Consider the following 26,048-nt stretch of genomic DNA (forward strand, 5'->3'; position numbering starts at 1 on the left):
TCACATTGAGCTGTGTTGGTGTAATTAATCAGTTTATTCAGTATAGCAACTATCTAGAAGGTATGTGTCTTAGTCCTTTTTATTTATTTATTAAAAGATTTATTTGAGAGGCAGAGTTACAGAGAGAGAGCGAGAGACAGAGATCTTTCATCCGCTGGTTCATTCCCCAGATGGCTGCAATGGCCAGAGCTAGGCCGTAGCGAAGCCAGGAGCCAGGAGTTTCTTTTGGGTTGTGCAGAGCCTCAAGCCACTGGGCCATCCTCCACGGCGCGCTCAGGTGATAAGCTGAGAGCTGGATTGGAAGAGGAGCAGCTGGGACATGAACTGGCACCCACATGGGCACAGGCCTCTAGAGACTTAACCTAGTATGCCACAGCAGTGGTCCCATGTCTTAGTCCTTTTTTTTTTTTTTTAACTTTTATTTAGTAAATATAAATTTCCAAAGTACAGTTTATGGATTACAACAGCTCCCCCCCACCCAGTAACTTCCCTCTCACTTGTACCCCTCCCATCTCCCGCTCCCTCTCCCATTCACATCAAGATTCATTTTCAATTTATATTTATATACAGAAGGTTAATTTAGTATATATTAAGTAAAGATTTCATCAGTTTGCACCCACACAGAAACACAAACTGTAAAATACTGTTTCACTACTAGTTATAGCATTACTTCACATTGGACAACACATTAAGGACAGATCCCACATGAGGAGTAAGTACACAGTGACTCCTGTTGTTGACTTAACAATTTGGCGCTCTTGTTTATGGCGTCAGTAATCTCCCTAGGCTCTAGTTGTGAGTTGCCAAGGCCATGGAAACCTTTTGAGTTCGCTGACTTCGATCTTATTCCGACAGGGTCGTATTCAAAGTGGAAGTTCTCTCCTCCCTTCAGAGAAAGGTACCTCCTTCTTTGATGGCCCTGTTCTCTCCACTGGGATCTCACTCGCAGAGAACTTTCACTTAGTTGTTGTTTTTTTTTTTTTGCCAGAGTGTCTTGGTTTTCCATGCTTAAAATACTCTCATGGGCTCTTCAGCCAGATCCGAATGCCTTAAGGGCTGCTTCTGAGGCCAGAGTGCTGTTTAGGACATCTGCCATTCTATGAGTCTGCTGTGTATCCCACTTCCCATGTGGGATCGTTCTCTCCCTTTTTTATTCTATCAGTTAGTATTAGCAGACACTAGTATTGTTTGTGTGATCCCTTTGACTCTTAGTCCTTTATAAAAATTTATTTCTGTATTTGAAAGGCAGAGGTCTTCCATTTGCTGATTCTCTCCCTAAATGGCCTTAGCAGCTGGGGCTTGATCAGGTTGAAGCCATGAGCTAGGAACTCTCTCTGGGTCTCCCACATGGGTGGCAGGGGCCCAAGTAGTTGTGCCCTCTTCCTCTGCCTTCCCAGGTGCAGTAGCAGGAAGCTAGAACATAAGCAGAGCAGCTGAGATTTTGAACTGGCTCTCTGATCTGGGGTGCTGGCTTCATCATAAGTGGCAGTTTAATTTGCCGTGCCACAATGCAGGCCCTTCCTAGGCCATTTTGTGTTGGTATAACAAAATACTACAGACTAAGTAATTTTTAAACAATTAAAGTGTAGTGGACTTGCACTTGCGGAAGTCTAAGAGCATGGTGCTGCCCTCTGATGAGGGTCTTATGGCTATGTCATCCACGGGAGAAGGCAGAAGGGCCAGAAAGCACCTTGGGGAGAGCGTGAGGGGAGTCGAATTTGCTTCTGTGGCAAGCTGACTCCTGGGCTAATTAACCTACTGCATCGATCCCTCAGTAAGGGCTCACTCTCCTCCCTACCCTGTCGCATTGGGGATTAAGTTTCCAACACAAGAACGTGGCAGGGGTAGGCCAGTGGCACACAGACCACAGCTGTATGTAAAATGGTAGGACCATGCCTGGCATGTATTAACAGAGAATACCTAGTATAAGAAGCAGCAGTGTTTGGGCCGGCATTGTGGTGCAATAAAGCTGCAGCCAGTGACGCTGGCATCCCACAGGGACTCTGGTTGTGTCCCAGCTGCTCCACTTCAGACCCTGCTTCCTAACGGCTTGGGTAAAGCAGTGGAAGATGGCCCAAGTGTTGGTCACCTGCCCCCCATGTGGGAGATGTGGAAGAAGTTCCTGACTTTGGCCTGGGCCAACCCGGGTTGTTGGAGCCATCTAGGTAATGAACCAGCAGATGGAAGATCTCTCTCTCCCTCCCTGCCGTTAACTCTGATTTTCAAATAAATAAATCTTAAGAAAAATAACCATTTATACTAGGTACTGTTTTAGTTGCTGCAGATAGAATAAAGTGACAAAGCCTCTGTCTTCACAGCACTTACTGCAGTGGAGGAGACAAAACAAAAAGGCACAGGTGATTGGTGAAACTTCCAAGGTGACATCTGTTCATGTCAGCAAGAAGTTTAACATCATCCCTTACAACACGGTTTCCTTCTTCCATGATAAAAGTGGGTTTCTTATACCACCAGAAGGACTTAGCAGTCGTTAGCAGCTTTTGGTTTACAGGTAGCATAAAGAAGGAGGAAGAGATTTTCCTGAGAAAGGGCAGAAGGAAAACAGAACAGAAAAGAAAGATGGTGATTTGCCAGTGTACGTGCACGCAGTGGAAGGGGATATTTTAAATCAGGGCCTTCCATAAAAGGAGACGTTGTGCAGCCAAGAGCAATCATCATCGTGATGTAAAGCTGTGTGGAAAAACCTAGATGCCAGGCTGTGTGCAGCGTGATCTCAGCTGTGCACACATCCACGTCTTCCCAGGGGAGGCAGAGGAAAGAGGTGGGAAAGAAGCAGACCGAACGTGGATGGAGGGTAACAAGGCTGATGTGTCTGGATTATTTAACCCTTGCAGTGTTAAGTCAGTCTGAGGGACAAGTGAAGAAACTGAGCCGTGGGAACTTGAGCAATTTGATTGTGGCTTCCCAGCTGGTAAGCAGTGAGACCAGGATTCCGAGCCAGATCCTCATCCCCTGTGCCTAACTTTGAGTCTTGAGTTCCTCTTACCCTACAAGAGTGAGTTTTCTTAAAAAATATATTTATTTTATTTATTTAAAAAGAGAGGCTGAGAGAGAGCTCGATCTGCCATCCACTGGTTCGCTCCCCAAATGCTGCATGGCTGGTACTGGGCCACGCTGAAGCCCAGAGCCTGGGACTCCATCTGAGTCTCCCATGTGGATGCAGGGCTCCAAGCAGTTGGACTGTCTTCCTCTGCTTTCCCAAGTGCATTATTAGGGGGCTGGATTGGAAGTGGAGCAGCCAGGATAGGAACCATGCACATGTCATTACTGGAAAAGGAAAGCTCATATTCAGGCAAAAACTGCGCAAAAGCAAAAGGTGATGATTTGCTCTGTAATTTCTGGGTTCTGTAGTGGTGAGTTGAGCTACCATAAAAGTCTTAATAAAATTCCTCAGAAAAGCATGGATATTTCAAGTTTTAGACACTGGCCTCTTCTCCATTTCCCCACATTAAAGCAGTTGGTTTTGTAAGAATACATTTATTTTATGGAAAAGGGTTGTTTTTTTTTTTTTTTTTTAAATTTATTTGACAGTAGAGTTATAGAGAGAGAGAGAGAGACAGAGAGAAAGGTCTTCCTTCCATTGGTTCACTCCCCAAATGGCTGCTACGGCCGGCGCTGCACTGATCCGAAGCCAGGAGCCAGGTGCTTCTTCCAGGTCTTCCATGCGGTTGCAGGGGCCCAAGCACTTGGGCCATCCTCTGCTGCCCTCCTGGGCCGCAGCAGAGAGCTGGACTGGAAGAGGAGCAACCGGGACTAGAACCCAGCGCCCATATGGGATGCTGGCGCTGCAGGCAGAGGATTAACCAAGTGAGCCATGGTGCTGGCTCTGGAAAAGGCTTTTTTACAGATGAAAAAACTCCTTCTCACTTTTCATAATTACTCCCAAAATACATATGTATTATTCTGCTTCTGGCATTTTTCATTCTCCATATTTGAATGCTTGGGGGAACCTACAAAGAATGTATGTCCCCATTATGTATCTGGTTGTTATTGATGGACAATTTGATGTTTGTTGGATTTTCTTGTTGTAAATGGTGCTGTAAAGAGCACCTGTGGATAGTTTAAAATTTTGTTTGTCTATTCATAATAAATTCCTAGATAGGGCATTGCTAGGCATTGTGTTTGCTTTACTGGAGACATTATAAGGTAATTAAACAGGTCAGGTTTCCTTGAAAATGCCTACAGTTTTAGAAAAATCAGGTGTCCTATCTTCAGAAATTTAAAACATATCCTAAAATAAAATGAAGATGGATACTTTTAAAAAATATTTATTTATTTATTTGAAAGGTAGAGTTAGAAGGAGAGAGGGAGAATTGACTTCTACCTGTTGGTTCACTCCCCAAATGGCTGCAACAGCAAGGGCTGGGCCAGGTGTCTTGAATTTCATCTGGGTCTGCCATGTATGGGTGGCAGGGGCCCAAGCAGTTGGGCCATCTTCTGCTGCTTTCCCATGCACATTAGCAGGGAGCTGTATTGGAAGTAGAGCAGCTGGGACTGGAACCAGTGTCCATATGGATGCTGGTGTTGCAGGCAGTGGCTTTACCCGCTCTGCCACAATGCCAGCCCCAGATGGATAATTCTTTAAAAATACCCACTCTTTTTAAAATGAATGTTTATAGTTAATAAAGTAGCAGAATAAATTTGGAGAGACTCTTAATATTTGAGGACAGTGAAATCAGAACTCTAAGCAGGGTGGCTTTATTAAAAAGGAAGTCATGGGGGCCTGTGTTGTGGTGCAGTGGGTTAAGCTGTCGTCCCGTGTGAGTGCCATTTTGAGTTCTGGCTGCTCTGTCTGAACCAGTTCCGTGCTAATGTGCCTGTGACAGCAGCAGAAGATGGCTTGAGTGCCTCGGCCCTGTCACCTGCATGGAGTTTCAGGTTCCTGGCTTTGGCCTGGCACAGCCCTTGGCCATTGAGGCAATTTGGGGAGTGAACCAGTGTGAAAAAATAAAAAGGCTGAGTCATCCCTGCCACTTAGGACGCCTGCATCCACTTCCTGCTGGTGCTGACTGTGGGGGGCAGCAGGTGATAGCACAAATGGCTGGGTCCCTGCTGCTTACATGGGAGACCTGGTATTTGGAGAGTAAACCAGGGAATTCTCTTGGTGTCCCTCTCTGCTTCTCAAGTAAGTGAAACAAATACATAAAAAAATTGAAGAAAAGAGGCTAAGTCATATGAGACACAGTCGATGACTTTTTGATAGAATTGGGAGAACGGAGCATGTTGGCTGAAGGGAACTTAATGTTGAGTTTGTCCTTTTTGAGAACATGATGTAGTACATTATTCTTTAAGAGAATATTTTGTATACACACACTCACAGACATGAGTGTGTGTGTGTGATGTGTACAGACACAGAAGCAGGATGCAATGAAAGAAGGTTTGAGAAAGGTATGAGAGGCGGAGCAACGAAAAGAGAAGAAAGTGAGTCTTAACTTGAGTCACATGTCGTGGGTCCTCGATGGATATAAGAAATGAGATAAATGAACAAATACCATGTGTCTAACTAGAACTCTGTGGAATCTCTGGTAATTTGTTGGAAGCAGAGCCGCCTAAGAGGTTGAGAGTGAGCATTTGCAGAAGGGAAGGAAGTGGAAGTTTGGTGATGAGAGAAGGAGTAGTAGTAGCAGCCAGTAGAGGTTGTGGCTTAATGATGTAACTGGTTAATACATCAAGGCGTTAATAACATGGGTATTCTGTAGGTAGTGTTTTGTGGTGATTAACATGACAATTGTGTTTGCGTTGTTGGTGTAAAATGAGGTAGTGATGTAAGCCACTGTAGAAGGTAAAAACATTCAATTTTAGATTTTAATTAAAAATTACTTGTGAAGATTTTTAAGAATATGGTAAGGAAGATCTTTTAAAATCAAAGTATTTATGCCATTAGCCATTTGAAATAATCACTTGATCTTTAAAATGACCAAATAGATTTGTTTCTCATGTCTTGTTTTCCACAAAGCAAATGATTGGTTTTGTAGCTGGTTTTTTTTTTTTTTTTTTTTGAAGATTTATTTATTTATTTGAAAGGCTAAGTTAAGAGGCAGAGGCAGAGAGAGGTCGTCTGTCCACTGGTTCACTCCCCAAATGGCTACAACATCCAGAGCTGGGCTGATCTGAAGCCAGGAGCCAGGAGCTTCTTCTGGGTCTCCCACGTGGGGCAAGGACCCAAGGACCATCCTCTGATGCTTTCCCAGGCCACAGCAGGGAGCTGAATGGGAAATAGGGCAGCCAGGGCTCTAACCTGAGCCCATATAGGATGCCAGCACTGCAGGCAGAGGCTTTACCCTATGGCACAGCGCCGGCACCTATAGTTACGGCTTTAAAAAATGGTCCATTTATATGTTGGGCTTCAAAGGAACAAAACAGAGTGCATATACTGAATGTTTCAAAGATTACTTAAGTCAAAAGCCTCCAGATGGTGTGTGCTGCTGTGTTCACAGCTGCATTTCCCACTTGCTTACCAGATTATCTACTAATAATTTTAAGATAGTTGATTAGCAACAGTGGTATATTCAGGTCTCTGCTGATTTTGAACCCTGGTCGCAGTGGTGACTTTTCTAGTAAAATGGCAGTTGAAGTTATTATAATTATTATTATTATTTTTGTGTGGTCTTCAGGCTTTCTTATTTGGGCCAATCTGTGCTTTACATGAACAACAGAGTGCTTATGCATACAGAAACATAGCAGGGTTCTTTTTATGTGGTGGTCTCTCAGAAGTGAGGTTGGAAAAATTATGTTTTATCATTCAAAAAGATTTTTGTTGTTTTACTAACCTTTTATAATTTTAAACATCTTAAAAATGTGAAATGTGTGGGTGACAAAGGGTAGTTCAAAAAGTTCATGGGAAAATGAAATTAAGGGGCCAACACTGTGGTGTAGTAGGCTAAGCCTCTGCCTGCAGCATTGACATCCCGCATGGGTGCTGGTTCAAGTCCCAGATGCTGCTCTTCCAGTCCAGCTCTCTGCTAATGGTCTGGGAAAGCAGCAGAAGATGGTACCTTGCATCTGTGTGGGAAACCTAGAGAAAGCTCCTGGGTTGGGATCGGCTCAACTCTAGCCGTTGTGGCCATTTGGGGAGTGAACCAGCAGATGGAAGACCTCTCTGTTTCTCCCTCTCTCTGTAACTCTGCTTCTCAAATAAATAAATCATTTTTTAAAGATTTATTTTATTTATTTGAAAGAGTTACAGAGACAGGCAGAGACAAAGAGAGAGGAGAGGTCTTCCATCTGCTGGTTCATGCCCCAGATGGCTGCAACAGCTAGAGCTGTGCTGATCTGAAGCCAGGAGCCACAGCACCAGCCCCCATAAATGTATATTCTTTTCCCTTTTTTGCCATAAAACTTTTTTTTTAAGATTTATTTATTTATTTGAAGTCAGTGCTACACAGAGAGAGGAGAGGCAGAGAGAGAGAGAGAGAGAGAGAGAGAGAAGTCTTCCTTCCGATAGTTCACTCTCCAGATGCCCGCAACAGCCGGAGCTGCACCGATCCAAAGCCAGGAGCCAGGAGCTTCTTCCTGGTCTCCCACATGGGTGCAGGGGCCCAAGGACTTGGTCCACCTTCTATTGCTTTCCCAGGCTGTAGCAGAGAGCTGGATCGGAAGAAGCTGGGTCTTGAACCGGCGCCCATATGGGATGCCAGCACCTCAGGCTAGAGCTTTAACCCACTGTGCCACAGCACTGGCCCCAAATAAATAAATCTTTTTAAAAAATGATTAAAAAAATGAAATTAAAAGATAAACTAATTTTGGTGGAAAAAAAATTGAAATCCACCCATATGTGGGGTCTTCAGAAAGTTTACAGAAAGTGCATACTGTGAAGAAGCTATGGATTTAAATTTTTTGTCCCCAAATAAACTTTTTGTTTCATTTTTCCATGAACATTTTGAAGTACATTTGTTACAGTATAATTATTATAACTTCTGTAACTGTGTTTTTTAGTATTATCTTCCAATCAAAAGACAAGACAAAATCTTCAATACATAAATCTCTTCCACAACATGAATTACTTTTTCTGCTACAGATGTATGGTAATTCTTTTGGGAGGAATCAAATTTTACAGAAATATGTATTTATTTGAATGGCAGAGCGGTGCTGGGGAGAGGAGGAGAGAGAAAGAGAGGTGACCGAGAGAGCACGCAAGAGCGCTCCTCCTTCTGCTGTTTTCACTCTCCAAATGCCCACAGTAGCCCCGGCTGGGTCAGGAAAAACATGAGCCTGGAACTCTGTCTGGGTCTCCCATGTAGGAGCCAGGGACTGAAGTACTTGGACCGTCTTCTGCTGCTTTTCCACATATGTTAGTAGGGAGCTGGATCTAAAGTATTTGGGGTGGCTTTGTTACAGGCCAGCAGCTTAACCTGCTGTGCACAGTGTAGGCCCTGGAATCAAAATAGTAACTCTTACATTATTATTCTTGATTAAGCATATTTCTCTTTATTAGCTTAGTAAAATGAGTGGATTGTATCAATTAGATATAAAAACAGGTAGTTTGAAACATTACCCAGAAATTTAAAAAGTACGTGTGGTAGGAAGAAGACATATTTATTTATCAGTTGACCAAAATTATATTAAGAAACTCTGTATCTAGATTGGTTGTTTTGAACAATATATATTTTTGAACATTCTTTTCTTTTGGTTTTCACTGTTTAGCTTTAGTGTTGCTCTTGAGGACTACTTTAATAATTAGGAAAATGACTTGGAAGAGTCGTTGGCCCCCGACCAAGGCAGCGTCTCCTTCCTCAAGGCTGTGCCCGTCCTTTACATCAGTGAGGCCAGAGGGAGTGTTCACTCTTCTCAGTACGCTGGGTGTTCACAAACAATGCTGGGAAATGTGATGATTCCAACAGATCTGGCCTCTTCTTCAGCTTTGCTAGCATGTTTCAGTTCTTTGCATCAGCCTTATCATTAGATAGGGAATATTATGTGGCACAATAAAATTCAGACATTTTTAGTGACTGTTCAAGTGATAGGCTTTATTTTTCAGAATGGTTTTGGGTTTGCAGAAAAGTGAAGCAGAGACTACAGCATCTGTGCATGTCTTTGCATCCCCAGTTTCCCTGGTATCGACATCTCGCATGAGTGATGCACACTGCTACTGCTCGACTATTTTGATGTGTTGTTTATGACTGAAGCCTTAGTTCCCATTAAGGCTCTTTCTTTGTGTAGTACATTGTGTTCGTTCGTTCATTCGTTCTTTCTTTTTTTTTTTTTTTAATTTTTGTGTATTTGAAAGCAAGAGGGATTGAGAAAGAGAGAGACAAAGATTTTCCTGTGGCTGGTTCACACCCCAAATGCCCGTGACAGTTTGGGTTGGACCAAGCTGAAGCCAGGATCCTGGAACTGCATCTGTATCTCTGTAGGGGTGGCAGGGACCTAAGTACTTGAGCATATTAGCAGGAAGCTCAGATCCTACGTGGAGCCCAGACGCAAACCTAGGCACTTTAAAATGGGGTGTGGGTGTCCCGAGTGCATAGTAACTGCTGTGCCAATTGCTTATCCTCATTCTGTGGGTTTTGACAAATGTTGGATGGCATTTATCCATGATTACAGTGGCATCAGAGAATGGTCTTACTGCTCTAAATGTGCCCTGTGCTCTACTCATTCACCCCTCCCTTTCAACCCCCAAGCTCCTAGCAACCACAGATCTTTTAAATGTCTCCGCAGTTTGGCTTTTCTGAACGTCCTGTAATTGGACTTATACGGTATATAGCTTTTTCAGATTGGCTTCTTTCACATAACAACGTGTATTTAAGGTTTTTCCTTGTCTGCATTGCTTTTTATCACTGATGACGTCCCGTTGTGTGGATGTGCTCCATCTGATTTATCCTTTCATCTTCTGAAGGATGTCTTGGTTGCTACCACATTTTGGCAATTATGGAGAAAGTTGCTGTAAATGTTTGTGTGCAGATTTTTGTATGGAGCTGTTCTTAACTGCTTTAAGTAAATACCAGGCAGTGTGTTTGCTGTTTTGTATGGCAAGAGTGTGTTTAGTTTTGTAAGAAACTGCCGTACTGTTTGTCTTCCGAAGTGTCCGTGCCATTGTGCATACATACAAGCAGTGAATGAGTATTCCTGGCTTTGTAAGCTTGCTTGTTTTGGGAATTACAGGATTTGTGGAGTTTAGCCCTTTTTAGTTATTTGAAATTTTTTTACTGATGTCAGCTGATTGCAATTTTGATTTTTCTCTACTGTTTGCCATAGTGTGGAGAAATTTTGAATCCTCCAGGGGTATTGAATAAAGGTCTAAATTTAAAAGAAACAATATGGTCTGATTAGATTGTTTTCTTTATTTGAAAGAGATTCAGAGAGAGAGAGAGAGAGAGAGGAAGAGAGGGAGAGATTTTACTTGCTCACTCTCCTGATTCCTATAACAGTTAGGGCTGGGCCGGACCAATGCCAGGATCCCAGAATTCAAGAATCCTACATGGTGGCAAGGACCCAAGTACTTGAGCCATTACTTGCTGCCTCTCTAGTGTGCATTAGCAGGAAGTTGGAGTTAGGAGTGGAACCACGACTGAAATCCCTTCGATATGGGATCTGGACATCTCAAACTCCATCTTAACTGCTGCACCAAGTGCCTACCCCCGATCAGATTTTAATGGAGGTAATTTTGTTCCAATGATATTAGACTGTGGTTCATGTAAAGTGTGGTATTGATTCATCAGTGGTCCCATGTGTCATTATATACTCTTAGTTTCCTTGTGTGCTTCATTTTCAAGTTTTCTGAAGTGGATATTGTATTTGAAATTTTAGAAATAACTTATTTTGCCAAGGTCATTATTTGCTAGATCTGCATAGGCTTAAAGATGATATATTCTTGAGAATGGATATTGTGGCAAAGCCGGCTGAGCTGCTGCTTGGGATACCTGCATTCCTTGTGAGGGTGCCCGGTTTGAGTCCTGGCTGCTCTGCACTTCCAGGCCAGCTTTGTTAATGGGCCTGGAAGGAAGCAGGTGTTGGCCCAAGTGTCTGAGTCTCTGCCACACCTACACAGGAGATCTGGATCGAGTTCTTGGCTCCTGGCGTCAGCCTGATCCAGCCAGGGCTGTTGTGGGCTTTTGGGGCGTGAACCAGCAGAGGAAATACAGATCTGCTCCCTGTCCCCCGCCCACTTCACTCTGACTTTCAGATAAGTAAATCTTTAAAAAGGATTTATTTATTTATTTTTATTGAGGACCATTTATTTGGATGACCCAGGTACTCAGAAATGAGGCAGAATTGATGCTGTCCTTGGAGCTTATAATGTACGAATTCCAGTTGCAGTAGTGAACAACCAGTGGTTCGTTATGTGGCAGTTACTGCACTTCTAAGAGGAGAGTGGAGCTACGTTGAGCTGTGCCTATTTAGAGCATTTTGTCCAGAACTAGTAGCTTACTGGAATTTAGCATCTGCCGTACTCTTCAGGCACCCAAGCCTTTGGCTATGAAGGTGATATTCGTGATGATCATGCAGGGCATTAATTCCTGTCAGGAATTTTTTAGGTTTTTTTTTTTTTTAATTAAGATTTATTTATTTATTTATTTGAGAGGCAGAGAGAGAGAGAGAGAGTCTTTCATCCACTGGTTTATTCCTCAAATGGCTGCAACAGCGGATCTAGGCTGATCTGAAGCCAGGAGCCTGGAGCCTCCTCGCAGTCTCCCACACCAGTGCAGGAGCCCAAGGACTTGGGCCATCTTCTGTTGCTTTCCCAGGCCATAGCAGAGAGCTGGATCAGAAGTGGAGCAGCTGGGACTTGAACAAGCTCCCATAGGGGATGCTGGCACTGCAGACCGAGACTTTACCACGCTGCGCCACAATGCCAGCCCCAATTATGATGGTATTTTCAAGGTAAAGAAATCTCCCACTTCTTAACCTGCTCCACCACAGTGGCCCCCCCCCCCCCCCCCGGCTCATTTCCCACTTCTTATATTCTGTCATGGGACTGAAACTATAGTGGTGAAATGCCTGGATTTCTCTCTCCTGACACAGGGAGAAAAGTAGAACTTGGGAATTCTTTGTGCTCCTGGTTAGAATTGAGGTATGAAATTTCTGTGAAGTGCCATGACTTGAGGAGACAGATAGAGCACCTGCATTAGTGTTTAGAATATGTTATCCTGCATTAGTGTTTAGACTATGTTATCCTGCATTAGTGTTTAGAATATGTTATCCTGCATTAGTGTTTAGAATATGTTATCCTGCATTAGTGTTTAGAATATGTTATCCTGCATTAGTGTTTAGACTATGTTATCCTGCATTAGTGTTTAGAATATGTTATCCTGCATTTGGTCCAGGCATTGGTTTGCTATTCAGTCTTGCTGATGAGTGTGATAGGATGTGGGAGTTATTTGTAACTCAGAAGATTGCCATTCATTTTAGTTGAGGTGATTTGAGGACTCTTCATCAAAGAGTTGGAAGAGATGTTGGAAGTTGCACACTTTAAGCAGTTAAAATCAGCTTCCAAACTCAGTATGCACTCTGCCCATCATTCTGCAAGAAGTCTGGGTCTCTATAAAACCCAGCAGAACACACTATATTTGCTGCATTTCCCATGGAAATTTTAACAGAGAAAATTAAAAAAAAAAAAAAATTTCTGCTCAGAATATATTTTAGACAAAACTTTACTGAGATGAAATTAACTTACCGGCCGGCGCTGTGGCTCACTAGGGTAATCCTCTGCCTTGCAGCGCCGGCACACCAGGTTCTAGTCCCGGTCGGGGCGCCGGATTCTGTCCCGGTTGCCCCTCTTCCAGGCCAGCTCTCTGCTGTGGCCCGGGAGTGCAGTGGAGGATGGCACGGGTGCTTGGGCCCTGCACCCCATGGGAGACCAGGAGAAGTACCTGACTCCTGCCATCAGATCAGCGTGGTGCGCCGGCCGCAGCACGCTGGCCGAGGCGGCCATTGGAGGGTGAACTAACGGCAAAAGGAAGACCTTTCTGTCTCTCTCTCTCACTGTCCACTCTGCCTGTCAAAAAAAAAAAAAATTATCAGACAATTCCTCAGTTAAAAAGGTTTACAGATCAGTGATTTTTTTTAGTATATTCTCAGTTGTGCAACTATCATTGTGATAAAATTAGAAATAAATTTTATATAGCTATTCCTGGTGATTAATGGAATGTTGATAGATAATCTTTATGTGTAAATTTGTACTTCTCTGACTAAGAATGAACTGGTACTTCACAGTTTCTTTTCTTTTTTTAAAGATTGATTTATTTATTTGAAAGTCAGAGTTACACAGAGAGAGGAGAGGCAGAGAGAGAGAGAGAGAGAGAGAGAGAGAGAGAGGTTTTCCATCCGATGGTTCGCTCCCCATTTGGCCGCAACGGCTGGAGCTGAGCTGATCCAAAGCCAGGAGCTTCTTCCAGGTCTCTCACGTGGGTGCAGGGGCCCAAGGACTTGGGCCATCTTCTATTGCTTTCCCAGGCCATAGCAAAGAGCTGGATTGGAAGTGGAGCAGCCTGGTCTCAAACTGGCACCCATATGGGATGCCGGTGCTTCAGGCCAGGGCCTTAACCCGCTGAGCCACAGCGCCGGCCCCCACAGTTTCAATATATTATTGGTTTTGAGCATTTAAACTTTGCTTTTGTTTAGAGTGGTCTGACATAATGGAGTTAACTTCAGCCCAAGGTTATTAAATCCTTTGGTAACTGATGACTCCCTTCAAGATGTGATGAAGTAGTTATGAAAATGGCATGAAAATCGGATGTAATCTTGTTCAGCATATTATCTGGAAAACTGCAGCTTTCCTCAAGCATTGTTTTTATATTTGATAAACTCTGAATGTTAGACACTTGCCATTTTCTGCAGTTTGTTAAAGAATTTTTCATTTGTTAATAGAAAATCAGTGAGCCCTCATGTTTCAGATTAGATGTATTTTTTAGTGTTGATTCCCAGTTGATTCATAAAATTCAAGAGGACCCTTAAGGCTACTGGGAACTCATAGTTTAGTTTTCTAGTCCATTCACATACTCAGTTTCCTAGATGACTGTTTCATACTTTCTCCTTTTGTACTTCCTCTTCATCTTCACACAGGGCTTCCTGTTTAAGTGAGAAAACCAAAGCAGTCCAAAGAGACGGCGGGCCCTCAGCACCGCAGCACCCCCCCCCCCCCCCCCCGCCCCGCTTTCCTGCAGGGTGTGCGCTGCCTCTCTGCGGAACTCTGAGCGCCCCCAGCTTCCCCAGTCATTTCCTGTCTGTTCAGTAATCCCAATAACTTATAAACGTGTGGCTCTGCTTCTGTCTTAAAACAGATGTAAATTCCCATTTTTGGAATTTCCCCACTTTGCTTGCCGGCGTCTCTGCTGCCGTCGCCAGGATGCTTGTCAAGAGCGGTCTGTCCTTCTCGAGGTCTTGTCTCTGAAATCGCCCCCTGGTGTTCCTGGGAAACTGCTTTGCCCAACTGCTCCCTCTGCCTGTGTTTGTTTTTCCAAATGTCTGCATGGCTCACTCTCCAACTGCCTCACTGAGGCCGGCCTTGACCCTCGGGCCGTGCTCCTGGTTCCCTCTACTTAGCTATTTTCCCCTAGAGTAAAAGTTAATGGAAAATGTGTGTTATGAAAAAGCTATGCGTGGAGGTCAGCACTGTGGCATAATAGGCTAAGCTTCTGCCTGTGGTACCGGCATCCCATTTGGGTGCCAGTTCATGTCCTGGCTGCTGCTCTTCAGATCCAGCTCTCTGCTAATGGCCTGGGAAAGCAGTGGAAGACGGCCTAAGTGCTTAGGCCCCTGCTCCCATGTGGGAGACCAGGAGCTTCAGGCCAGAGCATTAACCCGCTACGCCACAGCGGCGGCCCCGTGAAATTAATTTTATCTTGGTTAATAGGCTATTTCTAGATTCTAGGTGGATAAATTTAACTGAAAATAGTTTACAAATTATTACATTAATTAATCTGGGTTATGCTTAATCTGAAAACAGAAGAACAAATTACCTTGCTTTCTAATTTGATGACCTGTTTTGAACATATCTCTCCCCCCCCCTTTCATCTTCTAATGCTGTTTGTAAGATGAATATTGAATCTTTTATATTGATTATTGATATGTCATATCCAGGTATTCTGTAACTAGTTCAGTTTCTTTTCACTTCTGTTAACACTCATTTAAAAATAAAGATGGAAAATTTACTCTGGTTTTCAGAGTGAAAGAAACAATAGATAAAAATTTATTCAGAAGTTACTAAGCTAAATTTGTAAGAGCTAAATTTATCAGTTGGGATCTGAAGAGGGTTAGTAAAAAATGGGCCTTCAGGCCGGCGCCGCAGCTCACTAGGCTAATCCTCCACCTGCGGCGCTGGCACCCCCGGGTTCTAGTCCCGGTCGGGGCACCAGATTCTGTCCCGGTTGCTCCTCTTCCAGTCCAGCTCTCTGCTGTGGCCCGGGAGTGCAGTGAAGGATGGCCCAAGTGCTTGGGCCCTGCACCCCATGGGAGACCAGGAGGAGGCACCTGGCTCCTGGCTTTGAATTGGTGCAGCACGCCGGCCGCTGCAGCCATTGGTGGGTGAACCAATGTAAAAGGAAGACCTTTCTCTCTGTCTCTCTCTCTCTCACTGTCTAACTCTGCCTGTCCAAAAAAGGGCGGGGGAGGGGGGCTTTAATTGAAAACTGGTAGCTAAGATAGAAAGCAACTGTGAATTAAGATTTGTAACTCCAGAGGTTAGTGCTAAATATTTGGGTGAGTAAAGGGATTTTCAATTGAGTTGTGGTGTTGGCTTCTGGAAATGACCGGTCCTGAAGCCACTGCTACTGCAGGAGGTGAATGCATGCAACTTTGTCAGTGTAGGGAGGACGCGAGGGGCATCAGCTTCTGCTTGGTCTTGATTGTCTCCTATGGGAGCCACAATGATTATTTTACCCAGATTTATTTTATTTATTTGAAAGAGTGGAAGAGCAAGATATATGCAAATATCCCAATTGTTGGTTCACTCCCCAAATGGTGCCGGCATCCAGCGCTGGGCCAGGCTGAGGCTGGGAGCCCAGAATGCCACCCAGGTCTCCCATGTGGATGGCAGGGACCCAAGCACATCTTCTGAGTGCGTTAGGGAGCTGTGTTGGAAGCAGAGCAGCCGGGACTCCAGTCGGCACTTCATGACTCCGGCCCTTTAATCAAATATTTTTTGAACCAGATTATTGCTTAATTCATCATTCTTGTTTTTTTAATTCCTTGTTGAAGTAAGTTGGTTTTCAGTCCCCCCTCCTTTTAACTATAAATCTGACACTTGGTGCCAATCAAACAAATCAACCAGTGATTTAATCAGCTTTCACCTTTCAGTGTTGGCTCTGTCGCAGGGGAGAGGGCCTTTTTATTTATGCCCAGGACATTTATTGGGTGAGAAATTATTTCTTGCTTTCTGACGTGGCCTTGATAATACTGGATTGTCTAGCAAAGTTGTCTATAATTTAAGTAAATGTTTTAACATGCTTAATTATATAGTATGCTAATTCACTAAAAATATATTTGGTCACTGAAGTATTCTTTTTTTTTTTTTTTAAAGATTTATTTATTTATTTGGAAGTCAGAGTTGCACAGAGAGAAGAGAGGCATCTATCTAGAGAGGTCTTCCATCCGCTGGGTCACTCCCCAATTGGCCACAATGGCTAGAGCTGGGCTGATCTGAAGCCAGGAGCCAGGAGCCTCTTCCCGGTCTCGCATGCGGGCGCAGGAGCCCAAGGACTTGGGCCATCTTCTACTGCTTTCCCAGGCCATAGCAGAGAGCAGGATCGGAAGTGGAGCAGCTGAGACTCTGGCACACATATGGGATGCTGGCGCTTCAGGCCAGGGCGTTAACCCTCTGTGCCACATCCTGGCCCCTGAAGTATTCTTTAAAATGAAAGCTTTTGGCCCTCTTTGAACCGATAAAAATTTCAGTCATGCTTTATCATGGTTCTAAATAGAAATTTTATTTAGTGTCTTTCTGTTGTTAAGATCTTCTTGGTGTTCTAATGTTAATGATTTGAGGTCAGTGCTAAAAAACTTATAAACATAATATTGTTAACCTAGTTTTGAATGAGGGCCTATGCAGTGTTTATCTTTAGTGAAGATTAGGTTGCAGTAGCCCCCAGGGAGTTCGTAGTTTGTTTGTTTGCTTTTTTAAGGGAAGTCATCCAGGGAGTCTACTTTATTTCTGATTTCTGTCATGAATGAATGCGGTTCCTGCTGTTCTGTGGAGCAGCCCCAGGGGCTCGCTGCCTTCCTCGAGGGGCCTGCAGTGAGGGGGTGCAGTTTTCCTGTGTGTGAAAGAGTTCTGTACAACATCTGTTTCTCTTTAGCAGAGTTCAGCAACTTGGTTTCTTCAGTCTTTCAGTAGAATCATTTGGTCTGAGTGGTGCCCTTTGGTGCTACTCTTAGGCAGAGAAGTAAGGAGAGAGTGAAGAACAAGCCTGGAGGGAGGATGGAAAGACAAGGAAGATGGGGGTTGCATCAGCTGTGGAGAGCCTGGCCGTGCGTGGTGCAGCGTGGCCTGCCAGGGCCCATCGTCTTCCACCTGAGTTTTCCAGCTTTTGTGTTCCTAATCCTACAGGCATTTGACACCTAGAATATTTCGTAGTTCATAACATTTGCTTTATCTGGATTATAACATATTCAGTTGAAGTTTGGGATCACACCAATGGCATTTTAGGCCCATTCCTTTTTTGTTGTTGTTGACAGAGTGGACAGTGAGAGAGAGAGAGAGAGAAAGGTCTTCCTTCTCCGTTGGTTCATCCCACAATGGCCGCTGCGGCCGGCGCACCGCACTGATCCAAAGCCAGGAGCCAGCTGCTTCTCTTGGTCTCCTACGCGGGCACAGGGTCTAAGAACCTGGGCCATCCTCCACTGCACTCCCGGGCCACAGCAGAGAGCTGGACAGCAAGAGGAGCAACCGGGACAGAATCCGGCGCCCTGACCGGGACTAGAACCCGCAGTGCCGGCCTTTTTTTTTTTTTTTTTTTTTTTTTGTGAAGAAAGTGAGGCTGACTTGCTGAGTAATAGACCCTGGTTTCTGATCGGGATCTTTGGGCTTTCCCAGTGCTCATTCTACCAAATCGTAATACTGAGTAATTCTGTTTCCCATCATTGGCTCTGTTATCATCCTGAGACTGAGATTCTTGATTGCTCTTTTTTGAATTAAGGCAAGCAGAAGCATCACTTCTCATTTTGAATAAAGGCTCAGTTGAAAGCCTGGGTAAGGCTGGCATATCTGTGAAATAGGAGTTATTACCTGCCTGTCTAATGTTTATTGCTTATTCTTGAACAATCACTATATGTTTCACATTTCTGAATATTGAGACATTAGTGAGTTAGTGTAGTTATCTTTATTTTGTAAATAACAATTTTATCACTAGTTTGTTACAAGACATTGTCAGTATATGGTGGACATACTGACTTTAGTAAGCTAAGCAGATACACTGAGACACGCTCACATCATTTTGAGAAAGGCTATGTTGGGTCTAAGTCAGTAGGCAGATTATTAAAGTTGGTACCAAGACAGACTGCGCACAGGAAAACAAGAAGCCACATGTGGGGAGCAACTCGGACTAGACTAAGTTACTGGAATTAAGACTTATTCTATGCATCTGCTCTCCCACAATATGGCGCTGAGAAGGGAGAAACAGCTTCTACACAGCTGCCTCCAGTTCAACCAATAAACTGTAGGACCTGCTCCTGATTGGAGGAGAGCAGCATACTCGGCGTGTGGGTAGCAGAGTTGGGATTGGCGGAAGAGGACTATAAAGGAGGAGAGAGACAACATGCACGAGGAACATCTATCTGAAGGAACACCTGTGCAGCCCCCGAGAGAGCCGGCCGGCGGTGTGCCGCTCCCCCGCGGAAGTGGGGAAAGTGGCAGGGGGAACCGCCCTTCCACGGAGGTGGAAGGGACAGTAGCCAACCTGGGAAGAACCAGCAGCAAACCCGGGGAGGGCCGAGCAGACAAAAGAACAGCGCAGGGTCCTGTGTCGTTCCTCCACGAAGACTGGGAGCGACATAATGGTGCCGTGACTCGGATGTGAAGCCTAGGCAGGGTTTAGTGTCGTTCCTCCACGAAGAGGGGGAGCGACAGCCACATACATTTTTATACTGTCAGAACAGAAACTGTAATGTAAGCGGATTCTAAGGTTGTGCTGCTGTTAGCAAGATTTCCATTAAAATGTGAAAAATTTATTGTTTCCATGAATGTTACAAAAGAACTAAGATAATTTAGTTGTAATTATTAGACATGAAATTTTGAAAGATATAGATTCTGAGTTATGGCAGGAAAGAAACAAATTCCCATTTCACACACGATTAAGCCGAGCTGATCTCATGATTGGACACAGGGAAAATCTAGGGGGTGAGGAAGGTAGAATTCTCTGTCACTTAAGTGCAGATAGAGCTAGGATTCAAAGTAAAAGATTAAAACAAGCCCACGGCTCTTTGAGGTGTTTGTGTACTTCTGCTGAAACGAGTAAGTAGGGTATACAAAATATTTCTGGTGTAGTGAGTGTTTACTTCTCAAACCAAGTTGAGTTATTATATTTTCCCAGCTCTCTCAATATGAGTATTAGGATATCAAAGAGTTCCCTTCCACTGCTCTTCTATTTCCTTAATGCTGCCCTTAAATTCTAAACAAGGGTTTGTATTTGTTTTTCTTGGGTTTTGTGAAAATCTATGGTGATTATGTGAGCATCAATTTCAGGTTAAGTTTTGTCTGTGCTGGTGTATAGTGTTACACAAAATTCCATTTCATTTTCTTATTTTTTTTTTTTTTTTTGAACGGCAAAGAACGGGAGAGAGCTCTTTTATCTTCTGGTTCACTCCCCAAGTGTTTGCAACAGCTAGGCTAGGCAGGGCCAAAGCCAGAAGCCTGGAACTTATATAAAAGTTTCCCACATGATATGGCGCCGGCACACTGGGTTCTAGTCCTGGTCGGGGCTCTGGATTCTGTCCCGGTTGCCCCTCTTCCAGGCCAGCTCTCTGCTGTGGCCTGGGAGTGCAGTGGAGGATGGCCCAAGTGCTTGGGCCCTGCACCCCATGGGAGACCAGGATAAGTACCTGGCTCCTGCCATCGGATCAGCGCAGTGCGCCGGCCGCAGCGCCATTGGAGGGTGAACCAACGGCAAAGGAAGACCTTTCTGTCTCTCTTTCTCACTGTCCACTCTGCCTGTCAAAAAAAAAAAAAAAGTTTCCCACATGAGTATCAGGGACCCAACTACTTTTTTTTTTTTTTTTTTTTTTTTTGGGGACAGAGTTAGAGAGAGAGAGAGAGAAAGGTCTTCCTTCCGTTGGTTCACTCCCCCAAATGGCCGCTATGGCCGGAACTACACCGATCCGAAGCCAGGAGCCAGGTGCTTCCTCCTGGTCTCCCATGCCGGTGCAGGGACCCAAGCACTTGGGCCATCCTCCTCTGCCCTCCTGGGCCACAGCAGAGAGCTGGACTGGAAGAAGAGCAACCGGGACTAGAACCCGGCGCCCACATGGGATGCTGGCGCCTAAGGCGGAGGATTAACCAAGTGAGCTATGGCACTGGTCCAGGGACCCAACTACTTTAGCCATCACCTGCTGCTTTCCAGGGTACACATTAGCAGGAAGCTGGAATTGGGAAGCAGAGCCGGGACTTGAATCCAGAGACTCTGATATGGGATGCTGGTTGGGACCTGTGTCTAGCACATACACACATTTTCTTGTTTTAATAGAATACTTGTGATATAGAACTTAATGTTACCCAATCTCAAATTTTGTTGAGACATTTAATAGCACATTTTAATCTGTGGCTAAATGTAGACATTAATGATTTTAGGTTTCATCTCACATTTTATTTTGTAGAATAATAAAGAGAGAATGATTAAGCCAAGTAAATATTTGCCCTTTTGCCAAAGTGTTAGATGTTCTAAAATTAAATATTTACTATAGAAATTAAAGCTTGGTTAAATTGAAGAACTAGCTATCTTATGTTTTAAAATGACTGGGTAAGATGTGCTTCCTTTTCAAAGCACCTGACAAAGATATTAAGGGAAAGACTCCCTAGTTATTAAATAATTCAACATGTGACTAGCTATCTATGAGATCTTATAACTTATTCCTTTTATATAACATTCCTGTCGGGTGTGGTTTGGAAGTGCCTGCACTACCGGAAGAGCTATTTGATGGGAGAGTTACTTATTGATGGCTGTTGCCTTTCTTTTCCATTTTTTTATCCTAAATGATTTTTGTTAGCTTTTTTTTAAGTTAGAAAAGAAAGGACAGCTAGGACGATGTGTTTGGCTTAGTAGTTAGGCCATCCCTTTCAGACTCATATTCCGTATATCAGAGTCTGGCCTCTGCTCTCCATCCTGCTTCCTGCCAGTGATGGCTTCAGTACTTTGGTCCTTGCCACCCACATGGGAGATCTCACCTGAGTTCCTGGCTTCTGGCTTTGGCTGGCCCAGCCCTGGCCATTGTGGGCATTTAGAGAGTGAACCAGTGAGTGGAGTTCTTTCTGTTTCTATCTCCCTCTCAAAAAATAAAAGATTTAACAAATTTTAGAAAGACATGATTTTAAAAGCCAAAAGGAAATTAGGTTTTGGGGGTGTTTCCTCCCCATTTTGGCATTTCTGTAGCTCGGTGCTTACAATAATTTCATGAGGAATTTTCAGATTTCCATTCTCTCCTTTGTTTACGTGAGTTCCTACTTTTCTGTGGTCCTCCAGGCAGGTGGGTCAGCCATTGGAAATTTACAGTTTAGCGAGGACCCAGGGTGACTTTTGTGTGGTGGTGTTGTTCATGTGTTCCTGCAGGACTGACCTATATTAGTGGGAAACAGTTTTTTTTTACCTTTAAAATGTTTACTGTCTCTCTTGCTGGATTCGAGTGTTCTCAATTTGCAGTTCCTGTTCTGAGCTGGATGTGAACAGTGAGTGTTCTCTCACTTCTAAATTGGTAAGGTTTTTCACACCTCAGCAGGCAGCTGAGGTGGCATAAATCTTCCTTTTCCTTTTATCCTGAGTGCCTTCTCTTCTGCTAAGGACCCACTGAAACATAGATGCTGCAGTTCACAGACTTGTTACCTTGAAGCCACACTGACTCTCAGAGCTAAGACTGCTTTCAGCCTCCCCTTCATCCCCTTTCCTGGCCCATGTGACTTTGTCATTGAACGTCCTGTGGACACCTTTCCATTAAATGTAGAGATTTCCTGGGAAGGATTTACGTTACAGACCACTGCACTACTTCTGCTTGTTTTCTCGGATTCAGGAGTTCTTTGGACAGAAGGGATGTTTGTGCACCTTTTGGTCTCTTCTGCTGCAGATGGCTGACCTTTCCCTTAGAACAGAAGAGTGCTCAGGCGAAACACAGTTCATGTGTTCATCAAGGTGTTTCCAGGCTTTTCTTCTTAGAATGAAACAACCGCCAGCGCCGCAGCTCACTAGGCTAATCCTCCACCTGTGGCGCCGGCACACCGGGTTCTAGTCCCATTTGGGGCGCTGGATTCTGTCCCGGTTGCTCCTCTTTCAGGCCAGCTCTCTGCTGTGGCCCGGGAGTGCAGTGGAGGATGGCCCAAGTGCTTGGGCCCTGCACCCCATGGGAGACCAGGAGAAGTACCTGGCTCCTGGCTTCAGATCAGCACAGCGTTGGCTGTAGCGGCCATTTGCGGGGTGAACCAACGGAAGGAAGACCTTTCTCTCTGTCTCTCTCTCACTGTCTAACTCTGCCTGTCAAAAAAAAAAAAGAAACAATAACCAAAAATAGAATGATAACCACTAAAAAAAGTCTTTCTGGCTTTCCCCTCTTTCCCCCAAATCCGTATGAGATGTGCTTTGATCTCCTGTGCAGTCACTCTTGGGGAAACTAAACGCTTGCCCCAGCCCCACCCTTGTGACAGCACATCTGTCACAGACGTCCCGAGAAGGCAGATCTCCCCTCATCACCCTTGTAAAGCCAGCATCATAGTCATGCCTTAGGGAGAGATGTTTAGGGTTTATATTTGAGAGAGGAATTTTATAAAACAGCCCGCCCACATCCTGATTCCTCTCCATGCCCCCTGCCTGTGTGTGAGCAAATTGTAATAATCAGCGAGAGCAGCAGGTCACACTGGCGAGGCGCTTGGAGTCTTTGCGATGATATTTCAAATATTCTCGACAAAAAAGTGATTCAAAGCATGTGTGTCTGAAATTCAGTGCCACAACTCTGCCTGTCATCTTGTTATAAATACAGAGGAAATGTATCAGCTTTGTAGAAATTAGGATTTTGTTTTTATTATGAAGAGTAATGTGCAGTCTCTCTGTACACAGATGGCAATTGCATAGGTTAGACAGATCCTTTGAGGGCAGAGAGAGGATTTCATCCAGACTGTCATTATGTGCACAGCCTGTCTGCGGGAGACCCTCAGCCTTGATCTTCGAGTGATGGCATAATACGTTGCGTGAGTCAGAGGAGATTGGTGTGGAAAGGGGACTCTGCAATGAAAGAGTGCTGATGCTGGCAGATAATGGGGCCTGTGATTCTAAAACTTGGCAGATGTGGCTGTGTTGGATAAAGATAGAAGGGAGAAAAATGCTTTCTTGCTCTTTTTCTACCTTAGGTCAAGTTGTGTAAACTGCTGAAGGAGTGGAAGAGTAGAGCCACAGATCGCTGCGGGACACTCTTGCTGTCTTTTCTAAGAACCAACTTATCTACTGCCTTTGTGAGAGTCAGGGATAAAGCCTCCAGTTTCACATTTGTGCATATTTTTGTACTTTTTTTTAAGAGTTATTTTTATTTATTTTAAAGGCAGAGTTATAGAGAGGCAGAGGGAGAGAGAGAGGTTTTCTATACTCTGGTTCACTCCCCACATGACCGCAACGGCCAGAGCTGGGCCGATCTGAAGTCAGGAATCAGGAACTTCTTCTGGGTCTCCTACACGAATGCAGGGGCCCAAGGTCTTGGACCGTCTTCTACTGCTTTCCCAGGCCACAGCAGAGAGCTGGACTGGAAGAGGAGCAGCCGGGACTAGAAATGGCACCCATATGGGATGGCGGCGCTCCAGGCCAGGGCGTTAACCCGCTGTGCCACAGCGCCGGCCCCTCCTCATACCATCTAAAGAAGGGTGATGGTTGGCAGTGATCTCTTCCAAGTTTGTGGTGTGGAGATGAAGTTCCCCGAGACATTTGCTGTGCATTTTTTGAACTTGTTGATAGCTTCCCTACAGATTTCTTAGACCTTTTGTATCACAATATTCAGTGTAAGCTTTGAGAGCATTGATAAACCACGTGTCTCACACTTTACACAGATTTTAGTGTAAATATTGTGATTGTAGGTTTGGGGCTGCCTGTTATAGGGCCTGCAGATCTTTTTTTTTCTGAGGAATCTGGCTTTGTTTACCTGTGGTTTCTTTATTTACCCCTGCACTTTCTTGGTTCATCTCATTCCTGCCTATGGATTTCAGTATCTACTGCAAATTGCTGATACTTGAGTCCATATCGTTGTCTTGGTCTTTTTTCCCATGTATCAGATGTATTTCCAGCTGCCCAGGAGATATCTAGTGGGGCCCAGACCTACCACTTTCCAAAATTAAAATCTCTTCTCCATTCATCAGTCACCGAGACTTCCTGCTTTTCTTTCTCACTTGAGTTTGCATGCGTCTTTACCCTGCCTGTCCACGACTGTCAGAACTAGAGATGGAAACTCTGGCATCATCTTCAGTTTTCCAGTCCTTTTTTTTTTTTTTTTTTTTTTTTTTTTTAAAGATTTATTTTATTTACTTGAAAGGCAGAGTTGGGGGAGGAGATAGGGAGAGACAGAGGTTTTCCATCTGCTGGTTCAACTTCCCAAATAGCTGCAATGTCCAGGGCTGGGCCAGACCTGAGCTAGGAGCCAGGAGCCAGGAGCTTCTTCTGGGCCTCCCATGTGGGTGCAGGGGCCCAAGGACTTGGGCCATCTTCTGCTGCTTTCCCAGGCGCATTAACAGGGAGCTGGATCAGAAATGGAGAAGCCAGGACTCAAAGTGGCTCCCATATGGGATGCCAGCGTCGCAGGCAGCAGATTTTCTGCTACACCAAAATGGTGGCCCTGCGTTTTTCTGTCTTTTGTTCCCATTTGATTGATTACCAAGCCCAAAATTCATAGGAAAGGCTAATAATGCCACCAGCAAGCATGCACGCAGTTTCTGATCCTGTTGAGGGTAGGATGGGCTAGGTGTGGCTAGGTGTTGGAGACTCGCAGCATGCTTAAAAATCTCTGCTCTACAATAGGAGACTTCTGTGGGCTTTTCAGTGACCACAATTCTAAAATACTCTGATATTCTCAAAATTCCTATTTATGCTGTGTCATGTCCTTTGATTAAAATATATCCAGAATGACTGAGGAAGCCGCACACATCATATCCAGCTGATTAAAAACAGTATAAATTATCCGTTGCCAAAAATGTCACGCATGCCTCCAGGTAGTCATGCTGTTAGTTGGTTTGTCATTTGCAAGGTACAGCAGGGAGGAGAGGGGCCAGCGGTGTGCTGTGGCAGGTGAAGCTGCTGCCTGCATCGCTGGCAGCCCATCTGGGCACCAGTTTGTGTCCAGCTGCTCTACTTCCCATCCAGCTCTCCTGGTATTGCCCCTGGGGAAGCAGCGGAGGATGGCCCATGTGCTTGGGCCGCTGCACCCACGTGAGAGGCTTGGAAGAAGCTCTTGGCTCCTGGCTCCTGGCTCCTGGCTCCTGCCTGATTCATCCCTGTTCATTGCTGCCGTTTGGGGAATGGACTAGCGGATGGAAGGCCTCTGTCTCTGTCTCTGTCCCTCCCCCCCTTATCCCTCTACCCCAGCTCTGCCTTTGAGATAAATAATCTTTCTTTAAAAAAAAAAAAAAAAAAGGAAAGAAAATCAGGGAGGAGAATCGAGAATGAGATCTGTGTATTTCCCTCAGGTCCCTTGGATTTGATCAAATCAGCTTCAATCAGAAGTAGCAGTTTTTCCTACAAAAGCTTTTGAGAAGAAATTCCTCTGTTTGCTGAAGTGAAAAAGAGGATTTCTTTTGAGAATGCTGTTGGAACCCTATGCTCCATTTGCATTTCAGCCTCCGGGTTGCATTTGGGACTTGGCTTCTCTAGTGCTGAATATTGCATTGCTTGCATTTTCCAGAGAGCTCTTCAGTGTACATAACACTGCTC

At 44.5% G+C, this 26,048-nt stretch overlaps 1 protein-coding gene across 5 annotated transcripts in view; it reads left to right on the top strand.

Annotated features, from left to right (window-relative positions):
- RERE (arginine-glutamic acid dipeptide repeats) overlaps positions 1-26,048 on the top strand; it is a 442,889-nt gene that overhangs the window by 108,583 nt on the left and 308,258 nt on the right. The gene's annotated exons all lie outside the window — the stretch shown is intronic.

The sequence above is a fragment of the Oryctolagus cuniculus genome, chromosome 7 (genome assembly GCF_964237555.1).
Source record: "Oryctolagus cuniculus chromosome 7, mOryCun1.1, whole genome shotgun sequence".
NCBI lineage: Eukaryota > Metazoa > Chordata > Mammalia > Lagomorpha > Leporidae > Oryctolagus > Oryctolagus cuniculus.